Source organism: Somniosus microcephalus, chromosome 16 (genome assembly GCF_052327205.1).
Source record: "Somniosus microcephalus isolate GS21.2 chromosome 16, FLI_Smic_1.0, whole genome shotgun sequence".
Classification (NCBI taxonomy): Eukaryota; Metazoa; Chordata; class Chondrichthyes; order Squaliformes; family Somniosidae; genus Somniosus; species Somniosus microcephalus.
In genome coordinates, this window is record NC_141002.1 from 30,252,431 (window position 1) to 30,268,029 (window position 15,599).

Sequence of the window (15,599 nt, forward strand, 5' to 3'; positions counted from 1 at the left end):
TAACAAAACACAAGGGTAGGCACTTGGGTGTGTTACGCAATGTTCATGTAAATTATCTGTTAATGTATTGTCAAACATTGAAATCTTTATTTTCAACACTTTGCCTTATTGGACAGATCTGTGCTCACCTTTGGAAGTATCTTTGTGAGTTGCAGTGAATGGTGAGACGTAACGGTACCCCCGCAATGGTGATGAGTGTGAAAGGAACGGCTTGGTCATTGTAGGGATGTGTTATTGTGCTGGTGTGGGGTGGTGTTAACCTGGTGCATCATGTGGCAGCCAGGGTGTACAGCATCAAGTGAGGTAAATCTGGCCATAGTAATGCCATCACTGGCCTCCCGAGCAGCAATGTGGTCGGGTGCTGATACCCTGTGTCCTGTGCAGCATCAGGTGATTGCGCAGAAGGTAGGTGTTGTTGTTGGTGCTGCTGGTGTGCCTGGTGTTGCTGGTGTTGAGGCTGATCAAGGTGAGATTTTTTCAAGGGCACCGATGTTGCTGGAATAGATGACACCTGAAGTTGAGATGGCAGAAGCGATCTGTCAATGGTGAGAGAGCTTGCTCCAAGGAGGTGACAGTGCATATAGAGTTAACACCACGCACTTACAGCCTCCAGACAGATCAAATGTGTGTTCCAAATCCTGAAATCAGACACCCCTGACATGTGAAAGTGAACAGATGTGAGAGTTCAGCTTTTATACTGCAGTTGCAGCTGTGAACTATGCAGCTCGCTGCTATTCCCGACATACTTACCTGACGTGATCTCCGAATGTTGTGAAACCCGTTTAAAATGTGGGAAAATAGGAAAAGGCTGTCCAAATAGCAATTAACAAGCACTTAACAAGGAGTTAAGGCCTAGAAATTCAGTTGTTTGCGCCAGCCGCTAGTGCCTTAGGAGGAGGAGAAGTGCGGCGCTAAGCGGCTAGCGCTCGGGCGCGGCGCAATCTGCGCCTCTCGCGAACTTCAGTTAAGATTTAGCGGCGGTGCAAAACCTTTGCATGCGCTCAGCTGCGCGTGCAGATCCTGATGTCATTTCATGGTGCAACGCCCTTTGTGCGCCCCGAACCGGAAATTCAGTGGCGCCGGCCTATTGTGCGCCTGGCGCCCCTAGCGACTGGTAGAGGGGAACGTTTCCCAGTCACTGCAGGGCGCGGGGGGCGCTAATTAAAGGGGACTCCTCCTGCAGTATAAATGGCAGCCATTTTGCACCACTCCTTCTTTGTGAGAGACGGATCTTTGGAGAGAGACAAAGGTAGAGAGCTTTCTGGTTTGGCTCAACACTCGCACAGGTACTTGTGGCTTCAGGCCAGAGCTTTGCACTTGTCTTTAACTTCAGTGTCATAGCATTGATTGGAAACATATAATGGGGGCTGCAATGGGTGGAAACGTTGGGCTTCTCCATTGCATTCAAAGGGCTCAGAGACGCCGTGAGAGAGTGCCAGTCATGGCCAGACGGAGAAGGGCCAACAGGCGTCGGCAAAGGAGGCCTTACCCACCCAGGGTATACCGCCAGCAGTTCTCATATCTGAACATGTATGAGGAGCAGTGTGTTCGGAGGCTGCGATTCAGAAGGGTGGTGGTCACTGAGATCTGCCACCTACTTCGCAGAGATCTGCAGCCACAGCTGAGGAGCAGGATGTCTGTGTCGGTGGCAGTGAAGGAGATGGTGGCTCTCAACTTCTATGCCACCGGCTCCTTCCAATCCGCTACTGGGGACATTTCCAACATCTCCCAGTTCGCGGTACATTGCTGCATCCGCCAGGTGACCAATGCCCTTTTCAGAAGGAGACATCAGTTCATCTCCTTCCCCATGATCGTGGACAAGCAGCAAGAGCATGCAATGGGCTTTGCAGCATTAGCGGGCTTCCCCATGGTGCAGGGCGCCATTGACTGCACGCATGTGGCTTTGCGGGCACCTCTAGAGAATACCGAGGATTACCGCAACCGGAAGGGCTACCATTCGCTCAACGTGCAGTTGGTGTGTGACCACAGGCAGCTCATCCTAGCTGTCAATGCCCGCTTTCCAGGCAGCAGCCACGATGCCTTCATCCTGCGCCAGACTTCTTTGGCAGACATGTTCGAGGCCCAGCCTCACCCACGAGGATGGCTTCTCGGGGACAAAGGCTGTCCTTTGTGCACCTGGCTGCTGACCCCGCTCCGTGCGCCCAGCACCCCTGCTGAAGAGGGATACAATGACAGCCACCAAGCAACCAGGAACATCATTGAGCAAACAATCGGTGTGCTGAAGCAATGGTTCCGCTGTCTGGATCGTTCCGGGGGAACCCTACAGTACTCGCCTGAGCGAGTCTCCCATTTTGTTGTCGTGTGCTGCATGCTGCACAACCTGGCTATCCACAGGACTCAGCCACTGCCAGCAAGACATTGGAGGACCACCAGAGGAGGAGGAGGAGGGGGAGGGGGAGGAGGAGGACCAGCACGGGAGGGAGGCAGAAAGTGCAAGGGCCGCCCGTCGGCGGCTTATTGCAACTCGGTTCTAGGCCCCCTCTCAGGGAATGGCTTGTGCCAATGGCAGAAGATGAATGTAGCCCTCAGCCGAGCAGGGCAACCAGGACTTCCAAAAGAAAATATGGGCAGTGCGATTTAAGAATTTTTTTTACTGTGATACCTCTGTGCCCTTCCCACATGACAAACTAATGGAGAGAAACCCCCCCCAAAAACACAAATACACCAGTCTCGGCCTTTATAAGTAAAACAAATATACCAGTCTCTGTAATGTGCTCAACACACGGACACGGGATGTATTCCTTCAGCCATCAACACGAGGCTTCTTTATTCATCTCCTTTCTCTGTTTACTCTCCGTCGCCCCCTACCGGGGCGGAGGGTAACTATCACCACATCTCCCTTTCTAAACAGACTTTGAATACTATTCCTTTACTATTAACATTTCAAATGACCTTCTTTCAAATCATTACTTTTTTACTGTGCTTAAGAAATAACAAACTCTAACAAACATAACATCTCTAATGCACAATGTATCTCTTCTTTTTTTTAGAGAAACACGAATAATGCAAGCAGAGTAAGCTTGGAGGGACAAGGTGACTGCCTGAACCCTCCACCAAGTACCTCCGGTATTATTCTGACCCAATGAGGTGTCTTGGTTCTTAAGCTATTCATGTTGCAAAGTCCTGGAGGTATGAAGGTGGATTGCGGACCCTTTCAGGGTATCGTCTGGAACCCGATGGAGGCGGGGTATCCCCTGTGGGTGGAGGAGACGGAGGTGGGGTATCCCCTGTGGGTGGAGGAGTTCCAGGACCCGCATCCCCATTGTAGTCATCGGGAATGGAAGGCTCATCAGCAGCGTCTGGGGGCTGCTGGGTAAGTGCGAGGTGTCTGCGGTTCCTGCGAACAATCTGGCCCTGGATATCAACCAGATACGATCTTGGGGTGTTGGCCTGTCCTTGCACAATGCCTCTTTTGCGGGAGTCACATATCCACACATAGTCACCTGGAAGGAGTGGACACAGGGGCTTAGCTCTGTGGCGACTGTTAAAGTTGGCCTGTTGTCTTAGTTTAGATTGTTTGTCCTTGTCTGTAAAATTCTGGAGATCGGGCCGGCCTGGGGTCAGGAGTGATGGCATAGTTGGCACGGTTGTACGAAGTTTTCTGCCTTGTAGCAACTCAGCAGGGCTGAATCCGCTGGAAAGAGGTGTGGAGCGGTATGCAAGGAGTGCCGGTATGGGTCAGGTGACTTTTTTTAAAGCTGTTTGGCTGTCTGGACAGCACGCTCGGCAGCCCCATTGCTTTGAGGATACAGAGGACTGGATGTGACATGGGTGAAGTCCCAGCTGTCGGCAAATGAGCGAAAGGTGTCTGAGGCAAATTGGGGGCCATTATTTGTTCGGACCAGCAGGGGGACCCCTAGGCAGGCAAAGCAGGATTTCATACATTCAACGACTGCATGTGAGGTGGTGGAGAGGAGCTTGATAACTTCAATGAACTTAGAGAAGTAGTCAAACATTACCAGGTAAGTTGAGTTTTCCAAATGAAATAGATCAGCCCCAACCATCTGCCATGGGCCCTCAGGTGTGTCATCTGGAATCAACGGCTCTGGTGGTTGTTGTCTCATTTGGGCACAGCTTGGGCATTGTTGTACTTTACGTTGTAGTTGACAGCTTAATCCAGGCCACCAGACAGAACACCTGGCCCGTGCTCTGCATTTTGTGATCCCTTGATGGCCATCATGCAGTTTGTCCAGAATGTCTTTCTGCATTGATGCTGGAATGACCAACCGGCACCCTTGTAGCAGCAATCCTTGTGCAATAGTGAGGTCACCTGGAACGGCCGCGTAAGGTCTAAGAGCGTTGTCAAGTTTCGCATGATCTGGCCAGCCCTCATGGCAGTATGCGAAGACCTGACGAAGTAATTCATCCGTTTCCTGTTCTTGACGAAGTGCAGCCAGGCGTTTCTCGGTAATGGGCAGTGCAGTGAGTATTGAGTGTATATAATTCTCTATGCACTGCACCTCAGGGGAATCATCCACCGGCGGCTGGTAGGGAGCCCTGGGGAGGACGTCGGCAGTTGCTAGGCTCTTCCCTGGCACATGTGATATAGTGAAGTGAAAGTGCATGAGTCGCATCCGAAAGCGCTGAATGCGGGGGGACAACTCGTCCAGGTTTTTAGATCCCAATAGTGTAAGGAGGGGCTTGTGATCTGTTTCGACCTGGAATGTCATGCCTATTAGGAAGTCTCTATAGCACTCACACGCCCATGTAATGGCCAGGGCCTCTTTTTCAATCTGCGCATAGCGCTGCTCTGTTTTTGAAAGGGCTCGTGAAGCATAGGCTACAGGGCGCCAGTCAGTGTCAGGTCTCTTTTGTAAAAGGACTGCACCCAAGCCAAACGATGAGGCATCAGCTGACACTTTAGTGAGTGCATTGGGGTCATACAGTGCAAGGCCTGGCGGGGTGGTTAGCTCCGTCTTTATCTCAGTGAAAGCTTGGGACTGCTGGGGTCCCCAATACCATGAGGTCTGCCTGTTGAGGAGATCCCGGAGTGGCTTGGTTTTATCGGCTAGATGGGGTATGTATTTGCCCAAGTGATTGACCAGGCCCATGAAGCGGCGTATTTCAGATACATTCCTTGGCGCGGCCGTGTGTGCGAGGGCCTTGACTTTGTCAGGATCTGCTCTGACACCGGTCCCATCGATGACCTGGCCGAGAAATTTCACCTGCGTTTTGGCGAATTCACATTTGGAGTTAAGAGTAAGTCCAGCTTGCTGTAGTTTACTGAGAATTGCAAAAAGTCGCTGATCGTGCTGTTCTTGGGTTGCGCCAAACACCAACACATCATCCATTTGGCATAAGACACCATCAAGTCCCTCAAGGAGGTGGGACATGCGGCGCTGGAAATGCTCAGCGGCAGAGGATATTCCAAAGGGCAGTCTGTGGAAACAGTAACGTCCGAATGGCGTGATGAACGTGGTGAGACGTTTTGACTCCTCTGACAAGGGTATTTGCCAGAAACCAGATTGAGCGTCAAGCTTTGTAAAAACCTTTGCATCTTTCAGCTGCCCCAGAGTGTGCTCTACGCAGGGTAAGAGATGCAGCTCTCTACAGACACTTTCATTGAGTTTTGTTAGGTCTACGCAGATTCTGATTTTTTCGTTGGGTTTTGGGACTACAACCATTCCGGAGCACCAGGCTGTGGTTTCCTCAGCTCTTGCAATTATCCCCAGTTGCTCCATGTGGGTGAGTTTCTCCTTAACTTTGGACATAAGGGGGAGCGAGACACGTCGGGGTGTAGAGAGAGCAAAAGGTTTAGCATCCGGCTTGAGGCGAATGTGATACTCCTCTTGCAGTCGCCCAATGCCTTGAAACAGTCTGGGGAACCGCTGTCTGACCTCCCGTTCGAGGTCCGTAGATACTGTCTCTGCTACTTGTGGGCCCAACCTGGACACCAGACGCAGGGAAATGATGGCGGGGCGACCGAGGAGCGCTGTTCGTAGACCGCATACCACATACACGTCCTGTTTTGTAGACCGTGGACCACGGGTCAGGGTAGCTGAAAATTTTCCTCTGACATTCAACGGGACTTGACCAGGCCCCTGAAAAATCTTAGTGGTGCTCTGAAGAGCCTCTTGACCTAGGTCGTTGTAGAGGCACTCCGGGATGACAGTGACATCAGCCCCTGTATCGATTTTGAATTCAGTCATGTGACCACACAGGCTTAGGGTGATGGTCCACGGCTGGTCCTGCCCATCTCCAATTGGCCCCAGGAATGCTATCTCATTGTCGTCGTCCTCTGATATTTCAGCAACCGCAGGTGTGGATCGGCAAACTGCAGCAAAATGTCCCTTTTTCTGGCAATTCCTGCAGCTAACATCTTTGGCTGGACAGATTTGTCCAATGTGTGTACTCCAGCCACACCATCTGCAACTCCGCTTTTGTGGTTGGAAATGTGTTCCAGTTTGAGTTCCAGTGCGAGGCCCCTGTCCATATTCATGTGAGTCAGTTTGTCTTGATTTAGAAAAATGTTTTTGGGGGGCTGATTGTCGGGGGGCACTTATGGTTTCAATGGACTCCTCCTCCTCATTACTATCTTTCTGAAGCATTGATTGCTGTTTCTTTATTGCTTCACTTTGGAAAACCTGTGTTTTTGCTTTGTCAACTGTGAGGTCTGGAACCATCTGTAATTTTTCAGAGAGTTTAAGGTCCCTTAGTCCAACAACCAATCTGTCACGAATTAGTTCGTCCCGCATAGCTCCATATTCACAGTGTTCTATGAGCTCATATAGCGTTTTGATGAAGCTATCACCCGATTCCCCTCTCTCCTGCACGCGCCTGTGGAATCTTGTGCGTTCGAATATCAAATTCCTCCGCGGGATGAAATGATTAGACAACTCCGTTTTAACTGTGTCATAGCTTTTCTGTTGATCAGCCGTAATATTCCTGCACCGGACGATCGCTTCAGCCTCCGCTCCCATGGAATATAATAGCGTGTTGACCTGTTTTTCCTGTGACTGTTTATCAAGGCCTGAAGCCTGTCTGAAGCGTTCAAATCTGCTGAGCCACAACGGCCACTCTTCCAGCCGTGTAAAATCAAACTCGGAGGGGGGAGAAATCTGAAAGAATGCAGGACTTTGAGTGGCCATGATAGTAAGCAATGTGGGGTAAGTACACTTTTTTTTTCTCAGTCTCTCTTGTTTATGTCCGTCCTGGCTTAACTAGCCACTATGCTACACCCGTATCGTAAACTTTCACTCACCGGGAGCTGACTGGTTTCACCAGGAAAGTTAGTTCCATTGACGCGGACAGTCTTTAACATGGGTATTTCAGGTACTTGCCATTTCTGTCACCATGTAATGTGCTCAACACACGGACACGGGATGTATTCCTTCAGCCATCAACACAAGGCTTCTTTATTCATTTCCTTTCTCTGTTTACTCTCCTTTGCCCCCTACCGGGGCGGAGGGTAACTGTCACCACAGTCTTGGCCTTTAAATATGAAACAAATACAGCAGTCTCGGCCTTTATAAATAAAACAAAACATTTGGCCACAACTTCTACTTTTTCCCCTGTGAGGGTGATCCGTTTCGCTGCCGTGACTGGCCCCTACCCGCCCTGCAGCTCCTCCTCAATGGGACCCCAGTGGCTGCAGCAAAGCTGGGGGAAGGCTGCTGAGGGTCAGATGGTGAGACGGCAGATGCCCTTGGGGGTTGGCCTGGACCAGCTCTGGGCCTGGAGGGGCCGGCTGCTGACTGCTGCAACTCTGCTTGGGCGGCAGCAGTCTGTCCAACGGCTGGTGGCAGCTACAATGGAGGAGTGACAGTGTTGGCTGCAGGAATGCTGCCAACCTGACAGATCACAGGCACTCCCTGGTCGGCTGATACATTGGCACGCGCACGGGCCAGCACTGCAGCATGTGCAGCAGTCTGCTGAGGCACAGACTGCTGGGCTGCTGCAGCACGGCGAGTGCCCCGATGATGCCTGGCCGATCCAGCGAGTGTGGCAGCAGTTAGTGCCCGTGTGGCCCTGGTCTGTGTCTGCATGACAGCAGCCAGTGAATGCACGGCACGACTGAGCACTTGGCTAGAAGCCGCCTGTGATGTAGCGAAGTCCTGCTGACTCCTAGCCTGTGCTGCCGCGACGTCCTGCAGACTCCTGGCCTGTGCTGCACTGAATTGTTGCAGACTCCTGGCCTGTGCTGCACTGAATTGTTGCAGACTCCTGGCCTGTGCTGCCGCGATGTCCTGCAGACTCCTGGCCTGTGCTGCCCCGAATTCCTGCACACTCCTTGCCAGTGACTCTATGGAGTCAGGCATCCTTGCCACTGCAGCCATGAGCTCAGTGTGCCTGCGCTTAGCCTGGGCGCCCATTTCCGCTAGGAGCCGCACCTCCTCTGCGCTCACCGTAGCAGGACTGGAGGCCACACTCACCCTCCGGGGAGAAGGCCGCCGAGCTTCCCCACCCCTCCTGCGTTGCTGCAGCCCGCTGGTCCCCGGAGCTTCACTATCCTCCGACCCTTCCCCCCTGCTCCCCTCCAGGGAAGACGTGTCACCATCATGGCCATGGGCTGCCTCGGCTGAGGGTGTCCCTGATGGGCTGGCTTCCTCTTCCTCCTCCTCTATGTCTGACTCAGACACAGTGCTAGCTTGAGGGGCCGCCTCCTCACCTGGCGAGTCACCATCTGAAAGCAGGGAGGCACAAGAGTTGCTTTAGAGTGAGGACAGGGCGGAAGCGAGGGAGGCATGAGTGCTGCTGTGCACTGCATTGGTTCGATAGTGGCAAAGGATGCTGGTGTGAGGCGCAAGTGGAAAGAGAGAGGTCAAAAAGGTGATGAACTTACGATTGGTGCCCAGAACAGGGTCAGCATCTCCAGTGGCGACGGGGCCACTCAGCCGGCCTGCCATGATCCGCTCCACTCGCTGCTCGAGGTCGCTCAGCTGTTTCAGGTCAGGACGGCCTCCCCCGGTCTGTCGCTGCTGTCTTCTGTTATGCGCCAGCTTGGCCTGCAAGAGAAAGGGCAGCCTCTAAGTACAGTGCCAAGCCCTGATCTTGCCCGCACTGCCTCCCATGGTCGATTAGCCCTGACAATGTCAAGCCCTGATCTCGCCCGCACTGCCTCCCATGGTTGATTAGCCCTGACAGTGTGTAAAGACCTGAATGTGCAAGTGCTTTTCATGACAGAGTGCAACGGCGATTCACCAGGCTGATACCTGGAATGGCGGGAATGACCTACGAAGAGAGATTAAATAGTTTGGGCTTGTACTCACTGGAGTTTAGAAGATTGAGAGGGGATCTCATCGAAACATATAAAATTATGGCAGGCCTGGACAGGCTGAATTCAGAGAGAATGTTTCCAATGGCCGGGGAGCACAGAACCAGGGGCCACAGTCTAAAAATAGTGGGCAAATCATTTAAAACAGAGATGAGGAAGAATTTCTTCACTCAAAGAGTGGTGAGCCTGTGGAATTCCCTGCCACAGAGGGCTGTGAAGGCTAATTCAATAAATATTTTCAAGAGAGAATTGGATATATTTCTGAAGGCTAAGGGGATTAAGGGTTACGGAGAAAAGGCGGGGACGGGGTACTGAACTGATAAGATCAGCTATGATCTCAGACGAAGATCAGCCATGATCTCATTGAATGGCGGAGCAGGCTCGAAGGGCCGAATGGCCTACTCCTGTTCCTATCTCTATAGCTGCTGGATGAGTGCTGGCCATTCGGGCTTTCAGGCCCCTTTGGCCATAAAGTGAGGTGCACATGCAGGGATGAGGAGGATACTGGAAAGGGTACTCATCCTGACAACCCGAGTGAGGTCGTTGAATTTTTTCAGGCATTGGGTTGGTGTCTGTTAAGTCTGTGTGTTATATTGAGAATTAATACACAGACCACAAGAGTAAACTTTAACAGGACTTTACTATTCGAAGTTCAGGGCGGAACTGCCCAATAAATCATTACACACCACTTATATACTGGTGTGGTCACCACCGGTATTACAGTATACAGCAGCCAAGATAAAGTAGTGCAACTCTTAAAATAGTTCCCTTAAAGGTAGAACGGTTCTCTTAAAGGTGGAACGGTTACATACACTACAATCCTCCCTTTTTAGCTTAACAGTATATGTTCCCCATTAAACATAACATCATAACATATATACACAACTTCATGTGAAAACAGTTCACAGATTCAGTCTCTGCGGTGGCGCCTCCTGCGCTTCCTGATTCGGTCCGGATAACGCCTCGGTGGTGTAGTAGTTTTCGATGGTGTAGTAGGTTCTTGTTGCTGGGGTGACTCATCTAATAGTCCTTCACTGGACTTAACAGCTTGAACTTCCGTAGCTTCAGAACCAGCTTGAACTTCCGTAACTTCAGAACCAGCATTGCTGACTTCTAAAAGCTCGAGTACCTTGGGAAGTTTTTCTACTTCCAAACTGATTTGACTCAGTTCGGAGGGACCACGTGCGTGACCTGGTAGAGGTGATAATGGTTCAGATGGGTCATCATCTTCTGCTTCGTCTTTTCCTTTTCTGCTTCTTGGAGACTCTCTGGGCTCCACTCCCAGCTGCATGCACAGTTCCTCCTCCTCTTCCTCCTGTTGCCGTAGTAGCGCCACCATCTCCCGGTGTTTCTTAGACTTTTCGTGATTCTTCATGGTTTTTGCACTTTGGAAGATTTCCCCACAAGCTGGGCAGAACAGGTCGTGGTAATATTCGGTGTCGTCCTGAGCTAGGCCAGCGAGAGGGTCTTCTATTTCCTCCATGCCCAGCTGGACGTTAGCCAGCTTTTGTTCCAAATCCAGACATCTCTCCTGAAGAGACTTCTTCATGTGTTCAGCTTCATCCAGCTTTTTCTGGGCTTCCCGCAAGTCTTTTACTAATGACATCATTTGTGATTTCAATACTTCAACTTCATTCGGAGATTGATTGATCGGACTATTCAATCCCTCTACTGGAGCAGCTGTTTCAGCATTCTGTTGTTCTACATTGACATGAGTCAGCGTACTCTTGGCATCCAAGGGCTGCTCTGTTGCAATCTTCTCAGTCTGTGTTGCAACCTCAGCTATTTCAATAACATTTGAGAGCTCCGAACCCCTTTCCTTTGAAGATTGAAGCTCGTGTTCAAGTTTTTCCCATTTCAGAGTCTTGTCCCTCAGCATATGAAGGAGTTGGCTGACCGTTAACTCTTCTGACATCAGACGTTTCCCAGTATCGTCGTCATGTGTTTTTGACGTATAGGCTGCAGGGCTGTTTGTAACCTTGCACTGGGGCTCCTTTGCTGCTTTTAATTCGCCATCATCCGCAGCCTCCACCATTCGAATTTCAACAAATGAATCGTCCGGTGATGCTGCACCCAACTTCAGTAGGAGCTCGGAATTCATGGCAACCAAATCAGCCTTTTCTGCCTGCAACCTGCTAACAAGCGCCTTCAGTTGCTGAACATCTTGCTCCACCAGATTAGAGCACGCACCTTCAGAAACCGAATCAGCTTTGATTCGTTTGGCCTCCTCGCGCAGACGGTTTGTGTGTTCCTGCTCCATTTTCTCCATCAGCTGCTTCTGCTGTCTTTCCAGATTCTCCCACTCTGCGTCAAAGAACTTTTTCGTTGCATTCATCTCTTGCTCAAAACGGCGAATCATTTGTTCTAATTGCTGTTGTAGTTTGAAATGGAGTTGAGTTCGAGCCCGGTGTTCCTCAGAAATGTGCATGTCTGTAGACTGGACAGACTCAGAATTCTCTGTCAAACTATGTTGTTGTTGTTCAGTGGAATTCTGTTCTGATACTTTGTTCTCCTCTGAAGCATAAGCATTTATGCACTCCTTCGTTTTTCCATCATTAGTCTGCAAGTCCATTTTAGACTTGTCTTTTGCACATGGGCTGGTCTTACCATCATCAGTTCCAGAGTCTGAGCTGATTGTCTTCACCGAGTTCTCACTCTTTATTGCTTTTAGGGAGTGCCAGTCCATATTTATTTTCCTGATCCACTCCCGCCCCAGAAGTGGTGGACCTCCCTCAGGTAGTACATATAAGTCCATTCCTTGGTGTTCTTTGCCCTTGTGTCTCACCTTGACGTTTATCTTTCCGATGGGGTATACTCTTTGCCCCGTGTATGTCTGCAATACAATCTTGGTATCTCTCAAGGGTATATGTGAGAATAGCCGCTTGTAGTCCCTTCGGTTTATGACTGTTAGGGCTGATCCTGTGTCCAATTCCATTTTCACTTGGACTCCGGCTATCTTGAGCGTGACCCAGATAGTTTGTAGGTCAGCTTCCTTACTCACATTGTGAATTCTCAGACTACCCAGTTCCTGGCTGTTGGAGTCTGAATCCGAATTCTGTTCATCCGAACTCTTCTCAGCCACCTTATGTACCTTTCTGCACTTTTCCTGCGGTGACTTTTTGTTGCTGGTCTTCTTACCTGACCGGCATACGTTAGCTATGTGACCAAGCTTGCCACATTTTCTACATTCCTGGTTTTTAAACCAGCATTGGTTCTGATTGTGTGTTGTCTTCCCACAACGATAACATTTCGTTGTACCCAAAGCCATTTGATCTACGCCGAGTACCGCTGCCTTCAGCTGCATTTCCGCCGTGCCTCTCGCTGCGGCTTCGTGCGATGCTGCAATAGAGACAGCCTTATCAAGTGTAAGATCATTCTCTTCGAGCAGTCGCTTTTGTGTTCCTTCCTTTGACAACCCACACACGAACTTGTCTCTCAGTGCCTCTGTCAGATTTTCCCCAAACTGACAGTATTTCGCTAGCCTACGCAGTTCAACCAAGTACTCCGCGTTGCTTTCCTCTTTCAGTTGCGTTCTCGCATAAAATTTAAATCGTTCCGCTAACATCAGCGGTGTGGGGTTCAAATGATCCTTCAGGACAGCAACAATATTAGCGAAAGTCTGATCCGCCGGTTTAGCTGGTGATAGAAGATGCTTCAATAGCCCGTATGTCTTCGCACCCATTGAGTTTAGTAAGGTTAGTGCTTTATCATCATTTGATATTTTATTTGCCTTACAATATATCTCTATGCGTTCTACATACGTGGCCCAATCTTCCACATCGGGATCGAAATCGTTGATGTTACCACGCTTAGGCATCTTCGCAATCTTTTTGAGAAACAACAACGAAATTTTTCTTTAACTTTTTTTTTTCAGAAATGGCGGTTTCCCGCGCTTATCTTCTTCGCCGCCTCCGAGAATGGCGGTTTCCCGCGCTTGTCTTCTTCCCCGCCGAAATGGCGGCTTCCCGCGTTTCTTCCTCTGGCGGGAGGGGTAAAGCTTTGCCCTCGGGCGACGACCGCTGGCTTTCGGGGTTCGCAGCCTGCGCGCCGGCTTCAGTTTATTCTGAAAGCGCGAGAACAGCTGATTGAGTTCCTTGTTCCCTTTCCCCGACAGGGGCAACCGGGCGCTGGGGACAACCAGTTGGCGGCGGACAGTTCCAGCTCTTGGTCCTTTGCGGAAAGCTGCTGTAAGCCGCTGGGCGGAAATCTCGCTCGGTCTCCCTCGCTCGGTCCCGTTCTCCCTCGCTCGCTCGGTCTCCCTCGCTCGCATGGTCTCCCTCGCTCGCTCGGTCTCGTTCCCCCTCGCTCGCTCGGTCTCATTCTCCCTCGCTCGCTCGGTCTCGTTCTCCCTCGCTCGCTCGGTCTCCCTCGCTCGGTCCCGTTCTCCCTCACTCGCTCGGTCTCCCTCGCTCGCACGGTCTCCCTCGCTCGCTCGGTCTCATTCTCCCTCGCTCGCTCGGTCTCGTTCTCCCTCGCTCGCTCGGTCTCCCTCGCTCTCCCGCTCGCTCGGTCTCGCTCACTCGCTCGGGCTCTGTCTCTCCCGCTGGCCGTATTGCTGCGTTCGCCCTCCCCAGCGGTTTTTTAAATTCGTGGCTCCCAGCCCCTCTTGCAGTCCGGTCCTTTCCCCACCCCGGCTGCGGCTGAGTTCTCCGCGGTTTTTTTTAAAATTTCTTTTCTCCCGCGCCTTTCGCTGTCCCGGTCGCTGCGCCTCACGGTCTCGGTAGCTGCCCGGCCTTTTTCACCGGTCGCGGTTGAGCTTGCTCTCGACGCTGTTGCGTCTCCCAGCCTGCTTGCAGCCCGGTCTCTCACTCCGGCTGCGTTTGCATTCGCTGCGGTCTCTCACACCGGCTGCGTTTGCATTCACCGCGGCTTCCGTGCCTTACGCTGCCCCAGTCTCAGCGCCTCTGGCCCCGACTCCTGTCTGGCTCTTTTCCCCGGCCGTGGTCGAGTTCTCCGCCCTTATATCCTCCATTTTTTTTGTTATTTTCTCCCCTACTCACAGTCAACGTGGCCGACTTGCTCTCGTCGCTGATCGGCTTACCCGCCACCGTGATAGAAGGGATGATCACTGCCTGTTGCTGATGGAAGGCTTCGTGTCAGAATTCTTCCTTCTTCCTTTGCTCTGCAGACCCGAGTCTTCTCTCAGCAGAATGATGAGGGCGGATGCCTCTTCTCGACGCCCGTTAGACTGCCTTGGATGTATCTCTGCCGCAGGGTAAGATCGAACTCGTCGCCACTGTTAAGTCTGTGTGTTATATTGAGAATTAATACACAGACCACAAGAGTAAACTTTAACAGGACTTTACTATTCGAAGGTCAGGGCGGAACTGCCCAATAAATCATTACACAGCACTTATATACTGGTGTGGTCACCACCGGTATTACAATATACAGCAGCCAAGATAAAGTAGTGCAACTCTTAAAATAGTTCCCTTAAAGGTAGAACGGTTCTCTTAAAGGTGGAACGGTTACATACACTACAGTGTCCTGCCAGCCACGCTGTTGGACGTGACACTGTTTGCCACATCCCTCCATGCTTTCCGATATTCGGTGGGCAGCGGCCTCCTGCCACCCTCAGGGAAGAGGATATGGCGCCTGCGGTCCACTGCGCCAACCAGCAGCCTCAGGTCACCCTTGCCGAAATGCTGCGCTCTCTCCCTGGCCTTCTCCATTCTCCTGGGCGTGGAGCAGTTCCAGAAGCAGTGTTCAGGCATTGCCTTAGGGCTGCAGTGTGCAGGGCATGGCAGCCAAACAATTCCACCATCCCCCTTTAAGTGCTGACTGGCGCCTGACTGTCTGCCCTCAATGAGCAACTCGCCGCACCTGCGCTGCACCCGCCTTCGGTGTTTGCGCCCCGGATCGCCGGCTTAGCGCCTAATGATAGTCGTGCATCGCCTGCTTTAGCGCAGCAACAACCTCTTGGGGCGATGCAACTGAATATTGGCGAAGGTGGCGCTAAGTTGCGCCGGGCGCAAATGTTAGCGAATGCCATGCTGTCGCGCCCCAAACGTGGCTATACTGAATTTCTAGGCCTAAGTGTCTTAAATCCCTCACCCGCCGCTTGGTGTTGGGTCTGTTCTGAGATCGCAGACCCGACACTTTGGAAATTCACACGGAGGCAGGGTCGGGGCGGGTTGACAACCCACCGTCAATCATTTTGAATTTAACAGCTGACCCGCCTCCGAACCCGCCCTCTGAGCGCCAGCAAAATCGCAGCCCACGTTTCTTCCAGTAAGCCTCTCTTGGCACCTCTGCTGCAGCTTGCTGTCTGTGCCTTTCTTCTGTGGAGCTCCTTGAAATGCTTTTCTATGTTAAAAGCACCATATAAATGCACGTTGCATCACAGGGAATTAATGATAAGAAT